Genomic DNA, 19,661 nt, shown 5'->3' with positions numbered 1-19,661 from the left:
CCATCTACTTGTAAAGACAGATAATCAGTGAATGGCAGGAGGCCTGGAGAAAGGGGGAGAAGCAGAGCCACCTCTTCTGCTGAGGCATCAGGAAATTTAAACCGCTAACACATTTCTTGAGTTAAAACCTAACAACTCACTCTTTCAGAGAGATTTACTTTCTCATTTCTTCCAGAAAGGTTGCATAGGAGCATCAAAGTAGGTGGCATCTTTAAAAATTATCTAATAATGCCTTGGTGAGAATTATCGCTATGTTTGGGTTATTCTTGTGGAAAACCTTGGCTTTGTACTCTTTAAAACTTACTTTTCTAGTCTTGGCAGACTTTCTCTTCCATTCCTCTACTTGTTACCTCAAAAGTTCAAGGTCCCATAGCAGTTACACTAGGGATTGCTGTTAGTATTAGACTGTGGGCTTCAATGCCTTCTTCTGATTTTTTTTAATCTCCTTCTGATTATTGGAAATTGAATATCTGGATAATTATTGTGAAGAGCCAACCAGCGCCCAAAATACTGCAGCCTCCTTGCCAGTCTAAATGCTAGCCCACGGTTGAGTTTGAATACACATCTTCTTGCAGGCATGGGTTTCAGCACTTCTGCTGAGGAGATTCTTTCCACCTCTTCTCTTCTGAAAAGGTGTGGTTCTTCTTAAAGGCAACAATCAGAGCTCTAGAGGCCATGGAAAAATAAATTTCCCTGCCTGGATTGGGAAAAAATGCAGTTTGGTATCTTTCCAACAGCAAAAATGAATGGCTGAAGTTTCCCCAAAAGTTGCACAATTCAGAACTCAGGTTATATCTAAGGAATAACTGTCCTTAGATGTTGCATTAGTTTTCACTTAACCTTATTCCCTGTTGCTCTTATTTCTCTCAACGAAGTAATTTCAGACTGAGTTGAAGGTTTACTTTCTCTTTGTTAATTTCTTGGGATGCCTCCAGTCTGAGATACTAATTATTACACCAGTCCAACACCATCCTGTGGTCTGCTGAGAGCATTGCATGTTTTTTTTTTAAATTGGGGGTGCAAAAACCCCATCTTTCAAGTTACAGTACTGCTTTGAAAATAACACTATGTTTTATTTATATCTTGAAAGACTGAGATCTTCACAGTGGGGAGGAAGGGCTGAACCTGTTAATCACACTTCTTTATGCTACAAGGCTAAGGTTGCAATAATTATTCCCCCCCCCCATGTCTACCCTTCATTTGCCAGGAGGGCAGCATGTGTCATGGGAGCCTTCTATCTTTCATAGAGTGCAGTTGAGAAGAAATTGCCTGATAAAACTATCCCCCTGGGGATAGGAGGTAGCACAGTAACCACCATACAGCTCCAACAAGAGGACCAGGCTGAGTGAATCTCAGTGGGTCTCTGGAGTAGCAACTTTGAAACCTCCAGCATTTTGCCTTATTGGCTCAGCCATGCTACTCCAGTAATGTAAAGAAACAAATACATCTACAAGTAGGGCAGAGTGCCCATAATGCTGAGGTTGCAAGATTCTGTTGCAGTGCACAAAATAAACAGTGCTGAAAGGCAGAGACTAGCAATATTCCCTTTGTGCTGATGAGTAGATGAAGTCAAGAGATGTATCAATCTCACACTGGAGTCTCAGTTTAAATTTACCCCTCCCAATGCTGTAACCCAGCGTTCTGCTTAGGCCAGACACTCTTTCAAATCTGTCCGCCCCTCCCCCCCCCTTGTCCCCTTGGTGCTTCAGAAACCATTTTCATCCAGTGGAAATCTTTTTTCTTCTTCTTTTCTTATGTCATTCCCAACTCCAGGTAGCTGGCTTCATAACATAAAACAATGGAAAGCTACAGTATTTAGATAATCCGTTGTGGAGATTTCTTATCCTCGCCCAAAGTGTTGTATTTACTCAGACACTTCAATGGAATTTAAACTCCATTAGAAAATATTGCTAGGATAACATAAACATTTTCTCTGTGGGAAGAGAAGACACTGCCTTGCCATCCTCTCCTCCTGTGCTCGAAATGCAGTTCATTTAAAAAGACAGAGAGAATTTGCCCAAATGTCTGCCCTGAGCAGCTAACTGAAGATTTTCCTCCAATCAACCCATGAAACCCAACTTCATTCCTACATCTTCTGTTACACTTTAGTCATCTTTGTGTGCTTTCAGATAACTTTTAGCACTTGTGGTCAAAAGATATTGGACAGTTACCTTGTCTCTCCCCTCTTAATGGATTTTCTATGAAAGAGGCAAAAAGAGACATAAGGAAATACAAGAGATTCATGAATGGAAGACTCTTACTGTATGTTTTAGTTCCCATAAAACTAATGGGGCTCTTGTACACTAAAAAACCTGATGTGGAATCTTGTCTCTAGTCTTATGCCATAATGCATCAGGAGGTTATTTTGGCTATATTCAATGTAGTGTGTGGCCATATAGCCTGATTCCTTGAATCTTCCCAACTGATTTGCCATAGCCAAAAGCCTCTCCATTGCAATATTCACTTGCTTTCCTGACTTACTTTCTGCTTTCTGCACCCTCTAATAATTTTATCACTGCAGAATGTTAAGCCGGAACTGTGTGTAATAAAGTAGACAAAAGAGCCAGGTGGCTGAATCACATCACTGACTGATATTCTGGGAGCGATACTCCCTCTTCCAATAAAAGGAGGCTAAAATATAGGGAATAAAAATCCTCCGAATTTTAATGTTTATCTTAAACATTTATCCCTCAGCAGTACCTGTTCCATTGCATTCCCAATTGTCTCTCATTCTTATATGAGCTAACACCCCTATTCTCAATATAGAAGATGAGCAACATATTTTCATAGATGTAGGTGGAACCTTCTGCGTCCCAAAATCTAAGCCATGTTTTAAATATTGTTCTATATCAGTGATGGCTAACCTTTTTGCCGTCACGTGACAAAAGTGGGGGGGAGCGCGGGGAGGTCACCCACGTGTATGCCCACACCCATAATTCAATGCACCCTGCCCCTGCGTGCGCGTCCCCACCCATTTTTAGCACGTGATGGCCCGGTGGGCCCGGTAGGTCTGTTTTTCACCCTCCCCAGGCGCCAGAGTCTTTCTAGGAGCCTGGGGAAGGTGAAAATGGCCTTCCCCACCCCCCTGGAGGCCAGAAACAGCCCATTTCCCAACTTCCAGTGGGACCGAAAGGCCCAAAAATGGGCTGGCACACAGATACGAGCTGGAGCTGAGCTACGGCAATGCTTGCGTGTCCACTGATATGGCTCCGTGTGCCACCTGTGGCACCTGTGCCATAGGTTCACCATCACGGTTCTATATCAATCCACGCCATACAAATATTTGGCAATAAATAATAAATAAATTTCTGCTCTACAGGTAGTATTGATCTTTCTTTGATCATGCCACATGCTGGCTAAGTCTTCTGGGATTGAAAGCCCAGCCACACCTGGGGTGCCACAATTTGCTCATCTCCGAACTAATTCTTGGAGATACGGTTTGAACAAACACATTCTCTCATTAGTTAGTCTTTCATACAAAAATATGCCTTTGTTAGAAAAACATGAAAATGAGAAGTTCTTAATGCAGCCATTGAGCAAGGAAGTTTTTCACATCCTAATTAAATACATTATTTCAAATTATTAAATTATTTTAATTTTTGTACAGTTTCCTAACTTGGCCTGCAACACCTTTGATGTATACTATTCTTTACTGTGTTACAAGTTAACATGATCTTGGGAACAAGGGTTTTGCTTCTTAACTGCTCATCAAACATTACTGGATGGTAACAGGCAACAAGACAAAAAACACAGGAAAAAAAGGAAACGTGGCGCTTTTTAAAGATTTTTCATGAAAAATCAGGTGAGAGTCAGGAAAGAGCCTCCAGTGCATGAACCTACTCTGAAATAGATATATTATTAAGGCAATGTTTCTTGCTTCCTTGATTTATTCAGTCCATAATTGACAAACTTAAGGGCATCCACCTGATTTCAAAGCAGAGGTCACTTAGCCTGCTGTGGCCATAATGATTAATCTCAGCTTGCAGCCACTGAGAAGTATGAAGAAAGAAAACATGCATCTTCTCAGATCTCCATTTTCCAGGATGAATAACACAATTCATGCATAAGTATCTGGATATGATTCAAGAGGAGATAACACAGCAAACAGTAACAGAAGGAGAGAGTGCTTAACCCATTCTTCACTGAGTGATCTCTGCCCCCCATCCTGCCCCTTCCCCAACTTTCAAAATGTTTGTTCAGAAACTCAAATACTTCATTTAGATATTGATAGAGTGGGGTTGTAAAAGAGGAAGCAACCTGAGAGGATGGTTTGGAGCAGATCAAATACAAGGCGCACATACAGTATATGTGAAGCTGTTGTCAGGGCTTTATTGGTTAGGATTATGGCATGCTGACTCTGAATGAACAATATAATACAGTATATCAGAAGACTGCCAATTGCCTACATTTCCCTGAAGTAGAAGACTGGAAAAGAAAAGCCTGAAATGTAATTGACATTGCTAAAATTAAAGAGGCAGTGTGCCTCTGCTAAACTTTTCACCATGAACTTCCAATATGTGCTGAAATGAAGGCATACTATAGTGATTGTACAATCATTAGTTTGTAAAAATGCAAAAGTAGTATGTATTGGACTGCGTAGATGAGAACAGAAGAGTTGTGTCCAGTCAGGCCAATAGCCTCTCTAGATCAGCATCCTGACTCTAAGGAAGCCCACCAGACATCTCTGGGTAGTAGGACATCAGGCAAAAACTGCCTCTCTGATCATGCTCCCCAGCAACTGATATTAGGAGGCATGCTGCTTGTTCTTTTTTTTTCTCTACCACTCACATTCTCAGTGTTCAGCTGACAGTGAAAACAATGCTCCCTTCAGATCGTCAATTAGGTCTTGGCCTGTCTTGCTGATTCCCAGCTCTTCTGATGCTATTGACTTCAGATGCCACTGCACCAAAATAATAGGTCAAATGAAGACCTTCTGTTTTGCTCTGGGCCATTGTTCTACTTCCCTCCCTGGCACTGCTTCCAGGTGCCAAAAAAGCCATGGAGATTGGAAATGTGTCATCAGTCCTCAAGTCCCCAACTGCCCTTTGGGAAGGAACATGAGTTCTTCTATGCAATGCCTAGAAATCAAGGTTTTATGCAGAGAAGGGTATAATTATTGTACTCCATATCACAAGAATCTGTAAAATAATGATGAAAAATGCATGCAGAATCCAGGTATCCCAACTCTTCCAGCATTTACAGCCAAAGCTGTGCTAGCATCAAAAGTTGCACTAAATAAATCTAGTTCTAGAATTGGATTAGGAAAAAAAATGTACTAAAATGGTGCCAGTAGTGAACATACTGTAAGCCTTATTATAAATACATAGCAGCATGTTCACCCATCTAGTCAATGCCAAAATCTTTAAACAACAACCAAGAAGATGTTTGTGGATGAAACATTTGTTCTATGGTTGCCTTGCCTCATTTGAAAAAAATTTTCAGAGAGCATGAATATCATAATCATGCTTTGGAGCATTTTTATATCAGCTCTTCATTCTTATTTCTTATCCTGCCCCCACCCCCAAATAAGGAGAATAATACAGAATAATATAAGTGCAGTAACTTTTTGTCTGAAAGCACTGGAAAAAGAGAAGAGTATCTTTTCTAATCTTTCTCTAAAAATAAGATTTTCCATGGTATGAAAAACAGAAACACTATAGGGTGCTCTCAGAATACTGTCAATCAAGAGCTAGCAAAAAAGGAGGGCTAATCCACAGAAAACAGCTATATAGATGTCAACCACATGGCAGAAATTTGATTGTCAGCCACAGCCTTCTCCAGTCTAGTGCCATCCAGTTGTGTTCAACTACAATATCCATAATGCTCAGCCTGCTTGGCCTTGCACAGGTAAAAAAATGCTTGAGGAACTCTCCTCCTTTAAGGTACCATAAAAACAAATGCCAAATGGTACTTCATCATCAGGGAAAATGGCTGTCTTCAGCCACATGAAACCAAACCGGATAACTTTATCTCATCATAGGTCTTTGTGTGGTGATTAATCTGGGAAATAAATATGGGATTGAATCAGGGGTGAAATTCACTTACCTTCCCTACCGGTTCGCAAATGTGTGCGTGCTGCGCATGCACAGAGACTTAAAATCATCGCAAAAAAAGCGACGTCATGATGTCTGCGTGGATGGGCGGAGTCTCCCGCAGCCGCCGCTACCAGTTCTCCCGAGCCAGATAGAACCGGATGAATTTCACCCCTGGATTGAATGGGTCGAACATAATTTCCTGAAGTTTCTCTTCATAATCAATCAACATTTCCTCAAATGAGGAAATAATCTTTTGCCCCAATCTTGGTCACTTCACTGTGTGCCAGCTTCCCTTTCAACTTCTGAATTTCACTATGGGAATAGAACTTGGATGAGAATTTGGAGAAAAGGGTTTACTGATCGCCTGAAAAAAGTAAACAAACTGAAATTATTATTTAAATAGGTGCTTTAAAAAGTTTTTTAAAAAGGTTTTAATCTTTGATCTTAATCTTTAATCAATGTGGGTGAATGATATTGCCTGCAAAGATTTGATAAGAGACAGGAAATGAAAACCGAGGAGTTACTGGGAAATAGCTGCCTAAGAATCAACAGGTGGCAGTAGGGAACACATTGGTGTACTGAATAGCAACTGGAACCATTCCTATCCAATGCATAGCGTCCCTAGTTTCATTGTCTTGCCAGGTACAACACAGCTTTAAAAACAATGCCCTGATGAACAGGTCAGAACTCTGAATTAATACGTTGTTTTCTTAAGCATGTACCAAAGAAAACAGCCCAGACTGGAGTAGGTTTGTTTTCTTCAGAATTTATGTGCCTATAGCTGCATTTATTGGGATGCTACTGCTAGGTTCCCTTTCCATCATGCCAGTTCCCTGACAAACATTTACAACCTACCAGGATTGTTTTTTCTTCTAAACTGGTTTTCCAGTTTTGTTATTCTCATAGAAGAGTTTAGTTCCTACCTTGAGTCATTATTGGTACAGAAGCAATCTATTTATATTTTCTTAGCATGATATCTTAAAAAGGAAATATTTAAGAGTAGTAGACAGAGGGCCGGCACTCTTAAAACTGACCCCTGATTTTGTGTGGTGGAAACAGCCCGGGATTGTCACCCTGGCATATTCTCTTCAAAACATACTAATTTTTGAAGGAAACTGCACAATCCATTCACGTGAGTGAGAAACAGTGTTGATACAGTATTGTATGACACCATAAATGTGAGAAAGAGTCCATATCAAATGTTTTCTTGTAATTAGAGAAGAAAACCATCATTTAAATTGTGAGAAGGCCTAGGGCAGTGATGGCGAACCTATGACACGCATGCCAGAGGTGGAACACAGAGCTCTCTCTGTGGGCACGCACACCATCGCCAGCTACTCTTCCGGGTTCTGTCGCGCACATGCTCACTGGACAGCTGCTTTTTTCCAGGTTCCGGCATACTGGCCAGCGCACATGTGTGCACCGGAACCTGGAAGAGGGCAGCTGGCCGGTGTGCATGTGCAGTGGGCCAGGTGTCCAGTGCATGCACGCAATGGAACCCAGAAGAGCAGCTGGCTGCCACGCTCATGCACACCGGCCAGCTGCTCTGTTCCGGGTTCTGGTGCTCCAGCATGCTCACGCGTGCTCCAGTTTCAGCACTCGGTGCCGAAAAGGTTAACCATCACTGGCCTAGGGTCTCCTCCTGCCGTACCATTGCCTGGCTTGTTCTACCACACCATCTGCCTATATCTGCCTGAGAAATGAACATGTGGAATAATGTGTTGGCAGTGACGACAAGAGAATGAATGAATGAATGAATGAATCAGATGACAAGAGCCACAGGAAGAGTCATTTGAAATTAGTGACAAGAATAATCTTTGATTGTTTCCAGAAGAAAACAAATTTATTTTGCTTTGTTACCAGGCCGGAAAATATCTACGGTAAGCATAATATTACCCCCCTTTTTTTTGGTGCAAAAGAAGCAACTTGTCTTCCCATTAAAAAAGCCAACATAGTGCTTCTGTTAAATTAAGAACCTACACCACAATCAGGAAGTCACCAGGAAGCTTACTTTCTTGGGATGAATCAGTTGCTAATTGAAAGTAGTTATAAAATTATCCTTCTAGAATCAACAGTTTTTATTTTAGGCTCAGATTTGTCAAAATAGCATAAGCTCCTGTATTCCTACTACTGTAGCACTGACAGTAGCTATATGCATACAGATGTGCAGAAAAGAGATTCATAAAATTGATTTCTTACTCTTCAAGATTAGGAGGCAAGACAACATGATTTCTATTGGGTGTATGTCTCTTTTGAAAATACAGGTACCAACTGTTTGAAGTTACAACAGCACTGAAAAAAGTGACTTATTATGATTGGTCCTTGCATTTACGACCATCACAGTATCCCCATGGTTGTCTGATTGAAATTCAGGTGCTTGGCAAACAACATGTATTTATGATGGTTGCAGTGTCCTGAGTCATGCGGTCATCATCTGCAACCTTCCCAGCCAACTACTAATAAGCAAAGTCAATGGGGGACCCTGGATTCACTTAACAACCACATGATTCATTTAACAACTGTAGTGGTTCACTTAACAACCATGGCTAAAATGGTCATAAAATCAGTCACAACTCATTGAACAATTGCCTAGCTTAGCAACAGAAATTCTAGCGTACTTGTGGTTGTAAATGGAGGACTACCTGCATAGCTATCATAGATTTCACTTTGTAAGATTTTTTTCCTTCTGTTTACTCTATATCCTCTGTAACCAAAGAGGTAGTTTTACACTGGTAAGTAAATAAGTAAGTATTTGTATTTTTTTTTCTTTGATCAAAGCAGTCAATTTAGCCATCTCTGCTAACTATGTGTTTCCTCCATGACACAAAAACAGCACCACTAAGGCAAGCTCTCTTTATATTCATCCAGGGTATGTCCTTTACCACTGTCTTCCTACCCTGTCTACCCTCTGGTAGGACTCTGTCTTCCTTTCTGAGGAACAGAGTATAGCACAGTGTGCAGTCAGAGTATTAGCAATGTCTCGTAGTCCAGCAGTGGACTATTACTGCTGAAGCAATAAGGATGTGAAATGTGAGACTTTCCAAAGTCTACAACAGAAGAGTCCTGATCTCTTGTCTCCCAAACTGACAACCCAGGTGAGGTTGCAGAATATCCAACTTTGTCATTTTAGCCATTGTCTATCCACTGCAGGATGAAGACCTCTTCCGTATGTTTCCAACCTAGATGGTCCTGAGCTTTCTTTTGCCAATTAGCAATAGCACTTAGACTTATATACCGCTTCATAGTGCTTTACAGCCCTCTCTAAGTGGTTTACAGAGTCAGCATATTGTCCCTAACAATCTGGGTCCTCATTTTACCCACTTGGAAGGATGGAAGGCTGAGTCAACCTTGAGCCTGGTGAGATTCGATCTGCCAAACTGCTGGCAGCCGGTGATCAGCAGAAGTAGCCTCCAGTAATGCAATCTAACCACTGCACCACCATGGCTCAATTGGGCTGCAATACTTGCTGATGTCGTCAACCCATCTTGTTTTAGGTCTCTTTCATGAGCACTTTTTATCAATAAAAGTCGGCAAATACCAGATAACACCCATTATCTTCTCAGATAACCCAGCTGCTTAGCAGACAACATTTTCCAAGGTTTTACCATAACAGTGCATTATATTTAAGTATGGCTGAAACTGTCTTAGCAATTAGATTAGTATATCATTCATTCCATTTTGTGCCACTTTAGAGAACTTTTAGAGAAAGGAACTAATCTGGCATGGATCTTTCATCTGCAAACAGGTTGGAGCAGGAGGTGCCACCCAAACATTCACACACAGAGACATCACTTTATGTGGTGCGTACCAAGTAAGTGAAGCATTCAGACTTCACTTTAGCAAACTTTATAACAACTATATACAGTAGGCTTTATTCCATATTGCTTAACGCATTGTAAGCTGCCCTGAGTCTCCGGAGAAGAGCGGCATATAAATCAAATTAAAAAAAAAAATCTATGAGGGCTTTGCATATGGATGGTACCAAAGTGAGGTTTTAACTGGGAATTTCTTTGGCATTATTCAATGCACGGCAAAGATATGGAACTGGAAGAAAACCCTGAGAATCCCCATGTCCCAACTTCTGGTTCTGTGTCATGACGTAAAACAGTTACATTATTACTGAGAATTTTGAAGCTCTCGGTTGGATTATTCTGGTTGATCCTAGAATATTTTCTTTCTACTTTGAACTCTATGAGAGAAATGGGAGGTTTCTACATATGACAAATAAATAAATACTTTAGCTCTCCTCCAATTATTTAATCTGTGGATGCTTCCTGACCAAAGGCTCTGGAATACAAACTACACTGCGGTATTCTATTTTTTCCTCCTTAATTGATTTTTGTGATGTTAAGAGAAAACAATAACATTTAGAATAAAAATGTTGCTTGTTCCCACTCCATACAACTCTGTGAGTAAAATAGTGTTTAAAGCCTTGTCTGGAAGCATTGACCGTTCTGAGCTTTAGGCAGTGTATTGTTTTGCTTTGATCCACTATACATTTGGGATTATAGGCTCAGGGGTCAGGAAGGCAGCTGTCATGTAGAAATGACTAGTGTTCAAAGATAAGTTTGGGAGAAACTGACAAGCTGGCTTTATTCTACCAAATCCTTGTAGACTTCTAAAATAATAACTAAGGGGACTGCCACAAAAAGACAACCTTCTCTCTTCCAACCACCTTGTAACCTGAGGCCTGGAACAGACTCTATGTCATTCCTATTCATAAATATCATACCCTAGGGTTGTTCCAAAAGTGTTCCCAAATTCACTGGTAGCTTTTCTGCTTTGCATCTCTACAGAGCAGGCAAAATTCTTTTTTATAGTTCTTAGAACATAGAAAGGGAGGAACATATTCCCCTCGACCATCAGGGTGAGACGAACTATGGTAGGAAGTAACAAGTGACCCTACACATCAGAGGACATGCAATAAATGCTGTGGCCACCGGTGGTGGAGAGGGTCACTCCAGCAATGTCTGCCTGGGTCAGTGCAGGGATGTCTCAAGATGACCGTCCATCCATGCTTTTGAACCAAGAAAGATGTTTCCTTGTGCAGGAGACCCTCCCCATAAAGGAAGAAGCAGACGGGGGGCTCTTCAAGTCCTTTCCGGAGTCCTCATTTTGACTCAAGCGATCAAATCGCAAGGCTAGAAATTCAAGAAGCCCAGTTCTATTTCCGTCCCTCTTTCGATGGCTCAAATGACGTGGTGGCACAGTAGTTAGCACAAACTAATCCCGTTATCACCCCCATTGCCTGGCTAAAATCCGAATAGGAAAGGTAAAGTAGGCGGTAAGGCGCATTTCTTAGGGGAAAAGTTTTGGGAGAGAGCGCGCGAGGAGGAGAGGGATGCTGGTTCGGAGGCAGCGGCGTCAAATCCCGGGGAGTCCAGCATTTGCTCAACGGAGTAAAAATCCACGCACGAGACCCCCACGGATTAACCCCTCGTTTTCCCGAACCGAGAGGCCACGGGTCGCTGCTGACCAAATCGCCGGTCAAGAGAGAGACGCTCGGCGGCGGCGTTTGGGGTGCCGCGCGGGCTCCAAGCGCTTCTCCACCTGAAGTGCGCGCAACCCGGAGCCGCGGTCGGAAACTAAAAGCGACGCTAGTTAGGAATAGCCGTCAGGGGTGGAAGAGGGGTTCGGGCGGAGGAGAGAGAGAGAAGAGAGGGAGGCACCCAAAGCGGCACCCGAAAGTCGCTTGGAAAGTCGCAAGGTTTCGCCCAAAGCGTGGGACAAAGGCATCCCTGCCGCCTCACCCACCGCGGCAAATTTGCGCCCGTTGAATGAGCAAGGAAAGGCGAAGCGTCCACGGCAGCGGGCTCCTCGCGGGGCGCTGACTTACGTTCCTGGGGTTTCTCGGCGAAGCGCGCCCGGGCAAAACTTGGCGGTGTCCCTCACGAAACCTCGACTCGACTCGGCGGCTGCCCTGCTCGCTCGTTCGCTTGCTCAGCTCGCGGATTACAGCGCCCTGCCAATATTCCCCAATGAAGGGGAAGATTAAGGCCGGCTGGGCCCGCCCCTCCGGTCACCTCCAATCTCCGCGGCCGCTGGAGGAGCGTCACTCGCGCCCCCTCGCCCGGGTCGGGCAGGAGGCGAGCGGAGGGCGGGGGAGGGGGCAAAGAGGCTGGCTCCAGGCCTTGAGCAGTCAAGCAGGGCCAGTGTGCTGGTCGGCAGGGGAGGGTCCCTTGCCCGGCCTAGCGCGGCTCAGGCGGCTAGGTGAGACCTTTCACTCGGGGTGGGGGAGATCCGGGGGACTGTGACCACTTGGGGGAAAGTCCTAAATCACAGCATGATCTGAGCTAACCGGGTTGGTCGAACTCCAAGGTACAAGTAGTCCTTGATTAATAACAGTTCATTTAGTGACCGTTCAATGTTACAATGGTACTGAAAAAAAGGGACCGTTTCTCACAGTTACGACCTTTACAGCATCCCCATGGGTTACCTGATCAAAATTCAGACGGTTGCCAAATGGTTTCACTGTCCCGGGGTCCTGTGATCCCCTTTTGCAGCCTTCTGACCAGCAAAGTCAATGGAGAAGCCAGAATCACTTAACAGCTGGGTTACTAACTAATCGACTGCAGTGATTCACTTAACAACTGAGGCAAGAAAGGTCGTAAAATGGGGCAAAACTCACTTAACAAATTCCTCACTTAACAGAAATTTTGAGCTCAACTGTGATCATAAGTAGAGGAGTACCTTTATTCCAACATTGGAGGGGTTCCTACAGAGATGAGGGGATCAACCTATTCTCCAAAGCATTAGAGAAGACCCTAACCCTAACCTTTAAGGTCCCTTCCAGCCCTATTCTGATTGTATGTGACCCTAGGTTCAACTTTTCAGGTATTTGGGGATGCCCAGGATCCGGGGAAGAAAAATCATCTCTTTTTGCATTTTTGTCTCCGAACCTGTGGATTCATCTGGTCATCAAATCCTCGAATGAGATCCTTTACTGCCCATTGAGGCAACTGGACTCTGTTGAAATCAAAGGAAGTGCAAAGGAAGAAGATTCTCTTTCTTAACTAGACTGACAGGACTCGGGCTCAGAAATAAGAGCGTTAGAAATGAAATAAGATCCTTCGCACAGAATAGAACAGGAAAAGGGTCAGGCATATATTTGGAATGTTTGGCTCCTCTAGTACTTTTCTCTTTCTCTCCATCACCATATTCTATATAGTTTATATATTTAATTAATTGATTTTTATTTAAGAGACATTTCCTAAACTGTCCTACTTTACTATAAAAAGTTATAGTAAAATCATATTAAAATAAACATCAGATAAGTGTTTAAAAAGGGACGCGGTGGCTCATTGGCTAAGACGCTGAGCTTGTCAATTGAAAGGTCAGCAGTTCAGCGGTTCGAATCCCTAGTGCCGTGTAACGGTGTGAGCTCCCATTATTTGTCTCAGCTTCTGCCAACCTAGCCATTCGAAAGTACATTAAAAAATGCAAGTAGAAAAATAGGGACCACCTTTGGTGGGAAGGTAACAATGTTCCGTGCGCCTTTGGTATTTAGTCATGCCGGCCACATGACCATGGAGACATCTTCTGTCAGCGCTGGCTCTTCGGCTTTGAAACACAGATGAGCACCACCCCCTAGAGTCAGGAATGACTAGCACATATGTGTGAGGGGAACTTTTACCTTTACCTTAAGTGTTTAAAATGGAAGAAGAGGTGATCAAAGACATCTTATTCTGTCTATCAACTTACCCCTCTTTTAAAACTATTTAATAGTAGCAACTTTGCCGAAGTGAGAATCTCCAAAGGAGTGTCCTGAGCCTGCCTCTTGGATATTCTCTTAGAGATGCTTAGTAATTCTCAGTATCTATTAACATTTTAAAAGCAGCAGAACCGCTGTATCTAAAGCAGAAACAACATTTATTTCCTTTTGCAGTGCCTAGACTCAAAACTTCCTAGACTCAAGAGTTGGCTTTGCCTATGATTTAATAATCACAATAATTGTCTTTAGTCAAATCTTTGCCCATCTGACTTAAATGGGCTTTGACCACTGGATTCAATGGCAAAAAACAAAAAATGGACAACTACTTATAGCAGATCTCCAAGTAGTCATCTGTAGCATCTTCTAGCATTAGCCAGCCTCACTGAGGTGATAAAAATCATATCCCCATTGCTTTTCCATTAGTACAAAAATATTTGAAGACTGTAGTAAATACTGTACCATCTTGATAGCCTGCTCACTAACAGTCTTTAGTTGCAAGATACTCAGGCAAATGTCTCCAGTGCTGATAATATGTCCCTGTAGTGAATTTTATGTAATTTAAAAATAATGCACTCTTGCCTCCAGAAAAATGTCCTTAAAATGCAGATGTCATTGTACTCAATCCATTAATCTTGTGCATAACATATTGTCAATAGGAGAACTTCAGGCCATAGCAAAATAGCAAAACTTGATTTGAGGTGAATGTCCTCTATGAATCGTGTGAGAAATAGAATGTTTTCAAATATGTTTTTTTTTAATTCAAAAAGTAGCAATTGAAGATAAAAACCTATATGCTTTTATTACAATTATCTTCTAGTTGGCTAATGGAATTGACATTTGACACTTCAAGTTAACTTTAAGCAATATAACTGTGTTTTTTGCTTTTAAGGTGGAGGCAGCATGTTGCAGCACAAAACAACTTTGAAGGCAGGTGAATGAAAGTTAGAGGCTTTATGCAAAAATGGAAAATTATTTGTGTGAGAAGTTTGTACCTAGCTGTCTCCTGCTTGGACCATCCTATATGAACTGTGTCTCACATTCTTCTTGCTGACCTATGGGAAGCCAGGAATCTTTGAAATTCCATTAAATAGCGATCTTCTTCTTAGGTGATGGGATGCTTCTTGCAGGAAGATTCAGCTTTTATGGAGGTTTCTTCCAACACATCACTCTACCTTAAGAACTACCCACACATCATTTGACAGTTCAATATGACAAAGAAAGAAAGAGGTTTTGCCATATACATTAAGGGTAACTTGATCATTCACATTGCACCTGAATTTCCAGTGATTAAAGCAGAACTGAATGAAGAGTAAGAAGAATCAAATCCTTTATAATCCTACAATCCAAAGCTGTCCTTTACACGATAATCTAAGAATAGGCAGAGGACACATGAAAAAAACTGGAATGAACTATTGCACAAATCTATTTCTTCAAACCCGATTTGCATTTATGCTCAAAAGTTCATTTAATGGGCTTTTACCTCTAATGAATGTTTGAAGATTTATTTATTTTTTTAATCTGTTAGCTTAGATGCAGGCAGGTCTGTCTGAGTGTAAGAACCCGGCCTGGCATTACACCAAAGAATGTGATTTCATCTCTAGGTGTGTGTGCCTTCTAGCTTGTGAACGAGGGTTCAGCTGCCCACTGAAACTGCTTCTGTGGGTAGAGAATCCCTTTCTGGTTTCTCCAACTAAATTTAGATAGACTGACAAGATTAGATGAATCAAAATAAGTAAGAGGGATTTAATCCAGATTCTTTTCAGGATTCGCATGATGTAAAAACTATGCTCAGAGATGAAGGCCCAATTTGCTTGCTCAATCTCTGCCCTCAATGGCTAGTTAAATTGATCAGGGTGGAATGGATTCCATGGCTACCTGTCCCTGCACACCAGTAGTAGGTTTCAAATCCCATCGCTTCCAGTTTGCTCATGGGCGTGCGCATGGGCATGCATGTGCGCCACACTTCTGCATCCAGGTGGGTGGGCGGAGCCTGCCGCCGCCAGTACCGGTTCACCTGATCCAGGGCGAACTGGTAGCAACCCACAACTGCTGCACACTAACTATGTTTTTGCCTCCAGGCCTTTAATCATCTTAGTTGCTCTTCTTTGCACTTTTTCCAAAGTCTCAACCTGTTTCTTGTAATGTGGTAACCAAAACTGGATGCAGTATTCCAGGTATAGTCTTACTAAGGCTTTATAAAGTGGTACTAATGCTTCACATGATTTTGTTTCTATGCCTCTGTTTATACAATCAAGGGTTGTTTTAGCTTTTTTGGCTGCCGCTGCACATTGTTGGTTCATGTTTAAGTGATCATCCACTAGGACTCCAAGATCCCTCTCACAGTTACTGTTTTTGAGCCAGGTATCACCTAATCTGTATTTGTACCTTTGGTTTTTCCTGCCTAGGTATAAAACCTTGCATTTCTCCACATTAAATTTTGGATAGGGCCCACTGTTCAAGTCTGTCAAGATCTTTTTGTATCCTGCACTTTTCTGGGGGTGGGGGGAGGTTATTCCTGCCAGCTTAGTGTCATTTGCAAATTTGATGAGTTCTCCTTCTATTCCCTCATCTAAGACATTTGTAAAGATATTGAAGAGTATTGACCCTACACGGAGGGAAGTAAGCAGTACCCAACTGGCTGGTTGGTCAGCCAGTTACAAATCTGTATGGTGGTGATGCTGTCTATCCCACATTTTTCTAGTTTACCAAGAAGTAGGTTGTGGTCTATTTTGTCAAATGCCTTGCTGAAGTCTAAGTATACTATGTCCACAGCATTTTGCTGATCTACTAATTTAGTCACTTTGTTAAAGAATGAAAAAAGATTAGTTTGGTATGATCTGTTTTTAACAAACCTGTGCTGGCTTCTAGTTATAACTTTGTTTCTAGATGTTCACAGATCTGTTTTTTTTTTATTTTTTCAAGTACCTTCCCAGGTATTGATGTTAGGCTGATTGGTCTTTGTGTGAAGACTGATGCAAAGAATGAGTTAAGCAGCTCTGCTTTCTCTCTACTGCCTGTTACTTTCTTGCCATCTTCTCTCTTTAGTGGACAAACTGTTTCCTTGACTTTTTTCTTGTTATTTATATGTTGAAAGAAACTTTTTTCATTATCTTTGATATTTGCTGCAAGTCTTTGTTCATTCTGAACCTTTGCTTTCCTGACTTCATCTTTGGGCTATCTGCTAATATTCTGCCTTAGTCATGTGTCCCTCTTTCCATTTTTTGTATTTATCCTTTTTGTCTTTCAGTTTATCAGAGAGATCTTTGTGCAACCATGCTGGTTTCTTCTTGGATTTCTTTTTTTTTTTCTCTTCAGTGTTGGACTGGGCTTTTATTATCATATTTTTCACAGTTTCACATGCTTCTTGGGTTGTTTTCCCCTTTAGGATTTTCATCCATGGAATTTTTCTTAGGCTGTCTTTGAGTTTGCTAAAATCAGCTTTTTTAATGTTTAAGGCACTGGTTGGATTATATTCTATTGCCTGTGTTTGCATTATATTGAATTCCAATATGACGTGGTCACTCTCACCCAAGGTTCAAGAAGAAGTGTTAATGTAAAAATTAAAAGTAAGGAAATTTAGGAAATTACTACATATACCTGCAGCCCTTCCTTAATAGTGGCAGAATCTCTTTGAAAATTTTGAAGCTCTTCTTTCCAGATTTTTTACAACCTAGACTAAGATCCCATTAATTAGATAAGCCATTAATAAACTCAGCCATCTGTTGATTATGTGCAGAGCTCCTCCCATTTCTCTCTAGTATCTTCACAATCTCTTATGTTATGGTTCTTAATACTTAACTCCAAGGAAGCTACCAATACCCTTGAAACTGTGTTGAATTATTTTCTTTTAGGGGAGGGAGGGAGGGAAGGAGGAAGGAAGGAAGGAAGGAAGGAAGGAAGGAAGATTTCTGATGCTTCATACTAGGAAGTGGAGGTCACTCCTATCTCCACTAATTTTTTATATTTCTCTGCTTAGGTAAGGAAATATCTCTGAATCAATGTCCAAATGGGGCATAGGTTGTCCAGTTGAAACCAAAATTAAAACCAGCCCTTACAGTAGTTGCTGCCCAATTATGATAATGGGCTGGATGAGGGAGAAGAAGCTGAAATTAAATCCAGACAAAACAGAAGTGTTTTTAGTGAGGGAAAACGGTCTGAGGTAAAGCTTGTTGTGGATGGAGTTGCATTCCCCAAAAAGAGCAAGTCCACAGGGATTGCCACTTGAGCCCCAGTGATCATGGATTTGTAGATAGGAACTGTAGTAACAAGTGCATTTGCACTCAACCTATATGAGCCATTCAGACTTGGCAACAATCATTCCTGCCTTGCTTTTGACTTATCTTGACTACTGAAATATGCTCTACAATACATGAATTTACCTTTGAGAAAAGCCCAAAAATACAATTGGTACAGAAATTCAGTGGCCAGGTTGCTGCTCAGTCCAGGATACAAGGTTCATATACTATCTGGATTTAAAGATTTGCACTGGTCACCCTATCGGAGACAATTTAACAAGTTGATGTTGATCATGACAGCTTTGAATGGCCAGATTATTTGTGGGACCACCACTGTTGTTTCAGTCTGATACTAGTAAGTCTTTTTAAAGATGCCTCTATGATTAGAAGTTTGTCTGTCAGTAGAAGGGAAAGAGCCTTATCTTCTGTGGCAGGCTATACATGCATGCCCTAAAGAGGCCTATTAAGCTTCCATAATCCCAGTATTTAGGAAGATGGTAAGAACAGCATCCTTTTGCCAAGTTTTAAAGCAACTACTGTAAGGGCTTGTTTTAATTTTGGTTTCAACTGCATAATCCATGCCCCATTGGTCATCAATTCAGAGATATTTCCTTACCAAAACAGTGAAACTTAGGTGGGAAAAAAATTAGTGGAGGCAGGAGTGACTTTTGCTTCTTAATGAGAAGCATCAGAAATCTATCTTCCTTCTTTCCTTCCTTTCTTCCTTCCTTCCTTCCTGCCTGCCTGCCTGTCTGCCTTCTTCCCTCCCTCCCTCCCTCCCTCCCTCCCTCTCCTAAAATAAAATAATTCAACTCAGTTTTATGACTTGAAGGTAGCTCCAGTTATGTGCAAAAATGAAATGTTCTATGCTTCTAGCATTTCTGCAATGAAAGTATGAAATCATGATGGAACAACAGCGATCAATATCATCGTGTACTTATTTCAAGAATTTCTATTCCAATTATTCATATCAAAATGCTACTAAAACACAAGTAATTTTTAAAAACTAAATAATATAATGTTAAGCAATATAATACAGCAATGTAAGAACCTCTAATATTCTCTACTCATAGTCCTGCAGAATACAGTACATCAGGCAGTATAGCAAGGCTGATTGGTGGCCAGTTGCAGAACCATGGATAGCTCCCTGCAAACAACTTCTTACAACATGGGCTGAGACTAGATGGCACTCTGACTGCAGAATCTCTCTCAGACTCCACCCCTATCCTGCAAAATGGGAGCCCTTAAAGCAGCGTTTCCAGTCTTGGCTATTTCCAGATGTATGGACTTCAACTGCCAAAATTCTTATCAATAGCCATGCTGGCAGTGGAATTCTGGGGTTTGAAGTCCATAAACCCACCACAAATGGCCAAGGTTGGGAAACACTGCCTTAGAGAGAAGAGCCTTGTGCTAAAGCTGGCTTGCAGTAGCCAGGTTCATTCTGAGCATTGATCTACCAGTTCTGTAGATTACGTAGTTCTTGGAAAAGGAAGTGCAGGCTCAGTGCCAATCTGAGGGTCTCCGGCTAGGGAAGCTTTGGCAGTCTAGCTCAAGAGCTTCCAGTGTCCTGGGCTTGGTTTTCAGATCTGCTCTGGTGCTTGGAGGGAGTAGCACTGATTCCTCACAATGGGGGCTAGAAGGACAATCACAACTGAAGATAGAAAGACCAAATAATATGTT

General features: G+C 41.7%; 1 protein-coding gene across 1 annotated transcript in view; it reads right to left on the bottom strand.

Moving 5' to 3' along the window:
• The window catches only part of SLC38A3 (solute carrier family 38 member 3), a 72,796-nt gene extending 60,833 nt beyond the window's left edge, over nucleotides 1-11,963 (bottom strand). Inside the window, exon 1 of the mRNA XM_070937090.1 lies at nucleotides 11,872-11,963. The gene's annotated coding sequence lies outside the window, so the exon portion shown is untranslated. The remainder of the gene's footprint in view (nucleotides 1-11,871) is intronic.
• Between the last annotated feature and the right edge of the window lie 7,698 nt (nucleotides 11,964-19,661).

The sequence above is a fragment of the Pituophis catenifer genome, unplaced genomic scaffold, assembly GCF_029215685.1.
Source record: "Pituophis catenifer annectens isolate HBS135680 unplaced genomic scaffold, rPitCat1.0.hap2 SCAF_2, whole genome shotgun sequence".
In the NCBI taxonomy this organism is placed as follows: Eukaryota; Metazoa; Chordata; class Lepidosauria; order Squamata; family Colubridae; genus Pituophis; species Pituophis catenifer.
The sequence above is the reverse complement of the archived record's forward strand: the minus strand, read 5'-3'. Positions and strand labels throughout refer to the sequence as shown.